This window comes from Mastomys coucha, unplaced genomic scaffold, assembly GCF_008632895.1.
Source record: "Mastomys coucha isolate ucsf_1 unplaced genomic scaffold, UCSF_Mcou_1 pScaffold9, whole genome shotgun sequence".
In the NCBI taxonomy this organism is placed as follows: domain Eukaryota; kingdom Metazoa; phylum Chordata; class Mammalia; order Rodentia; family Muridae; genus Mastomys; species Mastomys coucha.
Window position 1 is genome coordinate 78028299 of NW_022196915.1, and position 9367 is coordinate 78037665.

At 39.0% G+C, this 9367-nt stretch overlaps 1 non-coding gene across 1 annotated transcript; it reads right to left on the bottom strand.

Annotated features, from left to right (window-relative positions):
- Positions 1 to 2134: 2134 nt before the first annotated feature.
- On the bottom strand, positions 2135 to 2264 carry LOC116085519. The gene has a single exon (XR_004116616.1). It is a non-coding gene; the product is annotated as a small nucleolar RNA SNORA17 (small nucleolar RNA).
- Between the last annotated feature and the right edge of the window lie 7103 nt (positions 2265 to 9367).

Genomic DNA, 9367 nt, shown 5'->3' on the forward strand with positions numbered 1-9367 from the left:
ATATATATATATATATATATATATATATATATATGCATATATATAACATTATATATATCACTAATATATATATATAATGATTATAACATGTTACAATATTATATTATACCCAGTTATTATATATATTACATCTATACATATATATCATTTAGCTTTTTTAACACTTGTTATTGGTTCTTTGTGAATTTCACCTCATAAACCCTCATTCCACTCATCTACCCCTACCTTCACACTTTTACCTTCCATTATTAAGACTTTCCAACAATGAAGGAAAAGCATCTCATTTTGGAAGCTGTAGTATTTCACATCTGTCTTTCCTTTAAATGCTCATTGCAGATGTTCACTGGTTTGGTACAAGGCCTTCTTCTTCTGCTACTCAAGCAATACTGAACCTCAGTGGGAAAACTCTTTGATATGCTGATGTCGTCCTGGGTCATGGAGATCCTGTAGTTTTGGTTCTGTAGGACTGGCTCCTTCATGAACTTCAACAGTTCACGGATGGAGGGTATGTTGGTATGGGTGAATTCACAGACCTGAATCTGGGCCTGAGAGTTATTGAAGCTATTCAGCCAGCCCATCAACTCTCCTCTTCTCTTAGCTTTGGGGCCAGCTCACCAGCAACCTCTGTTCTTAGATCCTTCTCTTTCCTCCTGCTCAGGGAAGGTGCAGGGCATGCTCTGTGTAGCAGGTGAGGGGCAGAGACAGCTTCTTCTGTTCTCAGGACCACAGGGCCACGTCCCATGCCTGCTGTATGGAGCAAGTGGGGAGTATGTGGGAGAGCACCTCTCTCTGATGCACATTACTGCATGGTAGACAATCATGCCCATGCCCTTGGGCCAGGCTCACTTGCACCTCTCCCATGATGGTCAGCTCTACTGAGCTGTCCAAGTGAGGTGTAGGACCTTCTCTTAGAAATGCTGCAGGAAGTGAGGACAGTGACCACTCTCCTTCTCTGATCACCCCCAACCAGCTTTCTAGCCTACTGTGGGTGGGAAGGGGTAAGATGTTGTCTCATCTCTTCATGGCCCATGGAACCACATAGCAGAAAGTGTCAGGGCCAGCTCCTTCACTTCTACAGATTGGAGAGTCTTACCCATGATTCCTACCAGGGTAAGCTCTACTTTGCTGCCAAGGAGAGGCACAGGGCCAGCTCTTCTTCATACTATAGCTAGTGACATGTCTCCTGCTCTCAGGAACCTAGGGTCAGATCCCCTGCAAAGTACCAGTGATTAAGAGGCAAAGGGGAAGGAGGGTATCTCATCCTTATCCTTGCTGTCTCATGGGAGTTGTTTGACCAGCTCTCTCAAAATCATATTCTAGTTTGGCCAACTCACTACTACTGCAATATGAAGGGCCAGTCTGCTGAATTCTGCAGCGGGCTAGGGGCATGTCATGTCTCCTGTTCTCATGTGCCTAGGGTAAGCTCTCCAGCCCTGCCCAGGTGAAAGGCAGGGCCAGTTATCCACAGCCCTCAGATATCAACATGTCTCTGGACATCAATCCATACCAGGGACATCCATTAGTCTTTGGTGGTAACAGACCTCTACTGCTTCACAGCCATTTACCCAGACATGGGGCCCAGTGGCAGCACAGGCAAAGACCTTGTCATAATCCCATGTGGGATCACCAGCTACTCACATCAGGCTGTTGCACACTACCCTTGAATTCCCAGTCAGCCTCTCTTCATTGTGCCCATATCCTTCTGTTTTTCTGTCTTCCATTTCTCTATGATTTACTTGCCCCCTCTTAGTGATGCCTAAGTTTCTGAGTGTCTGGAGTCACCTTAGGAGTGGTCTCAGAAGTGCTATTTCATTTTTGTGCTTTATGGGCATCTGGTAGGAGTCACCTTAGTCAGGGAGTGCCCCTTAGGCTTGCATTACACTAGATTGATGGTCATCTCAACCTAGTTCCCTGACTAGGCCTCATGATGCTTGTCAGGTAGTCATCTAGGCTTGCTCTTCACCAGCCTTCCCTAGTGGGCCCTTGTGAGGGTCATGTACCTCAGGCTCATTCCTGCTCAGAGATCTAATCCATGGTGGGGTTCCTCTAGTCTACAGCTTGCTCCCATTTTGCAAGCTCCCCAGTCCTGTGAAGTCCTGGACTAGTGGTCACCTCAGACTTGCTTCTTTCAGGGAATGATAGGCTACTAATTGTTCAACTATCCATGGGTCAGAACACTGAGCAGTCATCGCCTTTCTCTTCTCAGCCACCTACTGACACACATGTGAAAGATCAGCAACACCTGCAATGCCTCTAGACACAGGTAACTTTGCTCCTTAATTATTTTAGATTTATTTTATAATTAGAAAACATATTTTATTCCATTAGAAATGGACTTAATTTTAAAATGAATAAGGTAGTCTTACTTTTTCAGTTGGAATACATTGCTTTATATAGATAAACCCAGCAAGTGTCTACTAAGAAACAGAGCTAGTAACCAGTGCAGTCTGCATTTATACATTATTTACTCCCTGTGGACAAAAATTTATTATTTTGATTCCATAGATACATAATGTGTATTATTGAACTTCTGTTTTTTTTCCAGTTTATGGCAAAGACTACAAACATTAGCTCAGTTAAACTAATCCATATTTGTTGTTTTTTGATTCTTTCAAATGTCTATGATTATATATTAGAATGTATAAATTTCAGTAAAACCCATGTGAACATGAATCCAAGGAGAAATATTTGCCAGGCTTCAACTTATTTTGGAATAAAATCATAAAGCATTTATTCACAAACAAAATTCCACAAATGATTTATTCTGAATAATAGATACATTATTGCCGGTATGATTTATATAGTTGGAGAATCATATACTGCTAAAGCCTGTCTTACTTAAAATTCCATGCTGGAACAGTTTTATTAATGAATTAATTACTTTATTAAATACAAAATTTTTAAGACAGTAATTGGCTGGGTAGTGGTGGCACATGCCTTTAATCCCAGTACTTGGGAGGCAGAGGCAGGTGGATCTCTGAGTTCAAGGTCAGCCTGGTCTACAGAGTAAGTTACAGGACAGTCAGGGCTATACAGAGAAACGCTGTCAAAAAAAGAAAAAAAAACCACGAAAATACAGTGGTTAATACTGTCAAATTCATATGATCTAGGAAATTTTAAAAAGAAAGATAGAAAATGTAGTGATATGTTTTCTGCATGAGAAATAAAATTGTGTTGCCTTGTTCAAAGAGCTAAACAGAGAAATCCATCTTTTCCAAATTCATCTCTATGCTAGGTCATATAAGTTGTGCTATTATAGGAAAGTTGACAAAGAATATTTGCATTCAAAATAAAGCACAGCTCCAAGAGTGTGTTGGCTTTCATAAAGAGTCCCTGAGAATTAAATACAATAAATCCTTTTCAAAACTTTACTAAAATATAAAATATTATCAATATTGTTTAACTTATATGGTAAATAATAAAAACAAATCAAAAGAGAGTATGGTTAGTGTCCTTGTAGAGGAGGGATGCTGATGCTGATCAGCTGATGTCATAAAAGTCTAGAGATGATAAATCAGCAATAAATGCCACCTTCAAATCTGGAAGTAGCTTAAGTACCACATGGTTTCTGAGGCAAGGTTGATGTCACCAGGAATACACAAGTGGCTCCTCCCTCTTTCAGAAACACCATGTTTGAATTACAAGAGGAAAGTGTAAGCCATGTACTGTTTTCCAAGAATGGCCATGCTAAATTATCATAGACTTAAATCAAGATAATATTTTTATCAGTCAGCTCTGGATTCAGACGTGAAAAAAAAAAAGGTATTCGGTACATATCTGTTTCTGCAAGACATTAAAAAATCTTCTCTAGCAATTCCCTTGCTTCTGGATTGTGACAGACAGTCTTTGCACACCATAGTTTAGAGATTTGTAGTATCACTTCGGTGTTGTGTGCTCTTCTGCTGTGTATTCTCTTCATGGGGCCATCTGCTTAGAGGGATATCAATGATGTCACGTAATATCACTACCCAAGTGTGATTTTACTTGATAACTTTATCTGCAAATTCTCCACACACAGTTGCTTTCTGAAGTCCTAAGTGTTAAAAATTACATGTATATTTTTAATAGAAAGACTTGAACCTATGTTAGGTAGACAACGTTCATTTGAAAAAATAACATTATGTCAGGTAAAAAAAAAAGAATAAGACACATAAAAGGATTACAATAAAAACTGATGATAAGAAAGCTACAACATACAAGAATTATCTAAGAAATTAAATATTGTGTTGTGTAGCTGTTGAATCATCTATAGCAAAGCCTAAATGACTGAAAAGTTCAAAGACTAGGGTCATATTCTGCAGATATAAAGTAAAATAGCTTGTTTGTGTAATTCATATGGTAAAAGTTAAAAATACAGAAGAAAATGGGTGACTCTTCATCACAATCAGCTAGCATACCAATAGCAAAAGTAGGAATTTTCTTAGGAGTAGTCATAATAATTGTAGGAACAACACAATTCTCTATCATTTTGCTCAGAAATTCACTACATGTTCTAGAACAACAGATCTTGAAATAAAGCTGTGAATCAACAAACTCAGTGCCTCCCAAGGAATAGTTGAATCTCTCAGAACTATGACTTTAGAATATGTATTACAACAAAAGTGAAAGTGGGTGTTCCATACACATTCCAATTTGTAAATAAATACTTTATTGGTTTCACATAGGTAATACGAGGTCTCAAATTCTAAACTGTAATTATTTGTTTTATTGAAATGTACATTTACACATTATTGAGACCAGTTTAAATTTGTCTCCTTTGAAGATAAGTAACCTTTTAATTCCACATGTAAAAATGTATCCCAAGTCTTAGGTATATATCCAGTGAATAAATTGTCCTACACAAATTTGTAGTATGTGCTTTTTACTAAATAGTAAAACACTTATCCTGAAATATAGTAATATAGTAAGAAAAAAAACATATCATTTTGTAGCATCTGCAATGAGTGGAACTTTGTGAACACATCGCATCTTACACTTATCTTACACTTATACTTGACACACACACACACACACACACACACATACATATACAAGTTATAAGCCTATTTGTAAGAAACATCTCATAGTATTCTGTAGTTGAATAATATTTCATCAGGCATTAATGCCAAATTGTATTCATCCATTCTTCAGTAGAGGTTCCTTAAGTGGAGCAAAATTTATACCTATTATGATTAATTTTTCTCTTTCTTTTTTTAATTGAAAACATATTCTTGTCTCATACAATACATCATGACCACAGCTGTACCCACCCTCCTTCCAGCTCCTACATCCTCTATCCTCAAGGTCCTCACCTCCTTTATTTCCTTCCAGAAAAGAGGCCTCCAAGAAATAACAACCAAACATGATCAAAGAACAATCAAAAACACAAGGCAAAAGCCTTCATATAGAGGCTAGACAAGGCAACCCAGATAAAAGAGCCCCAAGAGAAGGCAAGAGCCAGACACACTTGCTCCCACTTTTAGTATTCCTATAAAAAACACCAAGCCAACATATACAGAGGACTTGGTGCAGACCTGTGTAACCCCAGTGCTTGCTGCTTCATTTTCTCTGAGTCCACATGAGCCCTGCTTATTTGATTAAGTGGGCCATGTTCTCCTGGTGTCCTCCATCCTCCCTGACTCATAATATTTTCTTTCCCTCTCTAGTGGGTTTCCCTGAATTCCTAGCCTAGAAACCCTGTGGAAAGAGACCTCCAATTTAGATTGACTCCTCATGTCTGGCTATGGGTCTGCACATGCTCCAACCTAGTGCCAGAGGAGGTCTCTCTGAACATGACTAGTCAAGGGACCGAGGCACTGATCTATAATTATATGTGCATTATTTATACTACTAGAATTATTTCATTGATTTCTAATTTGTTATGGTATTATTGTTGTTGTTGACAGTCATGCTTGGTTCTACCCCAGGTCTCTGTCATTCCAGGTAGTATAGGGCATGGGTGTCCTCTAGTGGTATGAGCCTCAAGTTAAGCCAGACCTTGGTTGGTCCCTCCTATCACCATTGTTCCGGTACATCATGCTGGCAGGACAGATTGCAGGTTGAGGATTTCTTGGCTAGGTTGGTGTCCAGGTTTCTCTTTCAGTAGCCTGTAAAGTACCTTGCTGTGGGGATGTGGGGAGAAGAGGGCTTAGAGGTGAAGGTTTCATGCAAACTCTTTTACAGTTATTTTATTTATTATTTATTACTTATCTATGTATTTATTAATTTATTTGGCATGTGGGTATTTTTTTTCTATTTTTCATTATTATTACTTTTATTTTTTTACAATCCAGCCATTGCTCCCCTCCTAGTCCTCCTACTCACAGTTCCTCATCTCATTCCTCCTCTCCCTTTCTCCAGGGAGGATGCTCCCCTCCAATGCCAGGCCTACTTATTCCCTGGCGCCTCAAATCTCTCAAGGGTTCGGTGCTTCTTTTACTGAGGATAGACCAGGCAGTCTTATGATGTACATGTGTTAGGGGCCTCGGATCAGCTAGTGCATGCTACCTCCTTGGTGGTTCAAAGCCTAAAAGATCTCAAGAGTCCCTGTGAGTTGAGATTGCTGGTCTTCCTATGGTGTCACTCTCCCGTTCAGATTCTTCAGTCCTTCCTCTAATTCAACCATAGGGGTCCCCCACTTCTGTCCAATGGTGGGATGTAAGTATCTGTGTTTGCTTCAGTCAGCTGTTTGCTGGGCCTCTCAGGGGACAGCTATGCAAGGCTCCTGCCTATAAGCACACTATACCATCAGGAATAGTGCAGACACATTTTTAATTGGATTATCTAGCTTTAGGATACCTAGCTCCTTGAGTTCATTATATATTTTGGATATTACATGCTTATCAGATATGGAGCTGGTAATCGGAACTCATTAAATTCAATTTCACATAGTGAAGATCTTTGTATTGAATTGTTGTGAGATTATAATATATATGTATATTATATATTTATTAATATCTTATATAATTCTATTTATGTATTTATACTATATAATATAGTTTGAATTATATGCTTTATAATATGTATTTTAATATGTATAATAAAGTATTTAATATAAAATAATTATAATTAATTATGATATATTATGATTATGCTATAATATTATATACAATATATGATTGATTCATGTGGTATATGATATGTGATTGACATATGATATGTTATTGATGTATATATAATATATGATTGGTATATGATATAATTGATATATGATATACAGCATAAAATATATATTAAAATGTATACAATAGTTAAAATATATAGTATATATTTTATAAAAACACATTCATTTTACTCTTATCTATTTAGATGCAATAGTGCCCTCCCTTTCAATAAACATTTTCTTCTGACTACTGCTTTCACAGCTGCAAAATAGATTTCAATTTTATATAATTTTATTTGAACAGTTTTCTTTTGGTTTCTGGTCCATATAGGGTCAAATCTCTTTTTTATTCCAATATCTTGAAGCATCCCTTCTTTTAGAACTTTCTGACTTTACTGATATTGAAATATTCAAAACCTTTTTAGTTGATCCTTATTGATGCTGAGAGATGTGGGCACTGATTCAGTCTTCTTTTCTTTATTTTGTAATCTTTTTTTATTATATATTTTCTTTTTTTTTTTTTTTTTTTTTTTTTTTTTTTTTTTTTTTTGGTTTTTCGAGACAGGGTTTCTCTGAGTAGCCCTGGCTGTCCTGGAACTCACTTTGTAGACCAGGCTGGCCTCGAACTCAGAAATCCACTGGCCTCTGCCTCCCAAGTGCTGGGATTAAAGGCGTGCGCCACCACCGCCCGGCCTATATATTTTCTTTATTTACATTTGAAATGTTATCCCCTTTCCTGGTTTCCCCTCCAAAAACTCCCTATTCTCTTCTCCCTCCCCCTGGTCACCAACCCATCTACTCCCACTTCCTGGCCCTGGTATTCCCGTACACTGGGGCATAGAGCCTTCACAAGACCAAGGGCCTCTCCTCCCATTGATGACCAACTAGGCCATTCTCTGCTATACATATGTTGTTGGACCCATGAGTCCCATCATGTGTACTCTGGTTGATGTTCTAGTTCCCTGGAAGCTCTTGGGGTACTGGTTGGTTCAGACTGTTGTTCCTCCTATGGAGCTGCAAACCACTTCAGCTCCTTGGGTCTTTTCTCTAGCTCCTCCATTGGGGACCCTGTGCTCAGTCCAAGGATTGGCTGAAAGCATTCACCTCTGCATTTGTCAGGCACTGGTAAAGCCTCTCAGGAGACAGCTATATTAGGTTCCTGTCAGCAAGTACTTGTTGGAATCCACAATAGTGCTTTGGTTTGATAACTGTATATGGGATGGATCCCCAGGTGGGGCAGTCTCTGGATGGCCATGGCTCCCTTATTCACCTCAGCAGCATTTACTGAAGAACCAACCTTTCTTTATCAATATCAATTCTTTGTACAGTTTTAAAAAATTGTTTTGTTTTCAGTAGCTGATTTCTTATGCAGAGATTTCAATATATATTTGATTACTCGACCACAATGTTAATGTTCTCAATAAATTTGATATAGGTTCTGCCCTCATTTTGTTTTTATAAGACTGATTTTTTTTCACTCTCTGGGCTGGGGTCCAGAGCAGACCTTGGGCGCAAGCTCCACAGCCAGTCCCACAACACCCAGAGGAAGCTCCATTCCCAGGTGCTCTGACACAGCCAGGATCAGAGATGAGCAGGAACCAACATCTGTCCCAACACTGGGAGTAACTGGGACCATCGGGACCAGGCACACAGGAACTCTGCCAGCCCCTCTGTGACTTGAGTGACTTGGGTTCCTTTCGGTCTGTCTGGGTTAGTGTTCTTAGCAGACCTTGGGCACAAGCTCTGTAGCCAGTCCCATAACACACAGAGAAAGCCACACTCCCAGGTGATCTAACAAGCCCAGGATCCCAGGATGTCAGAACCACAGACTCACAGAGACAGCTTGACTCTGAGGAGTTCTGACACAACCACGATCACAGGAAGGACAGGCTCCAGTCCAATTTAGCAAAGGCAGGTAGCACTAGAGTTGACCAGATGGCGGGGGTGGAGGCAAGCATAAGAAAATAAACAATACAAACCAAGGTCACTTGCCATCATCAGAATACAATTCTCCCACCATAGCAAGTCCTGGACACACCATCACACCGGAAATGCAAGATTCAGATATAAAATCACTTATCATGATGATGATACAGGACCTTAAGAAAGACATAAATAGCACCCTCAAAGAAATACAGGAGAACACAGGTAAAGAGCTAGAAGCTCTCAAAGAGGAAACACAAAAATCTCTTAGAGATTACAGGAAAACACAAACAGTTGAAGGGAATGAGCAAAACCATCCAGAATCTAAAAATGGAAATAGAAACAATAAAGAAATCAGAAAGA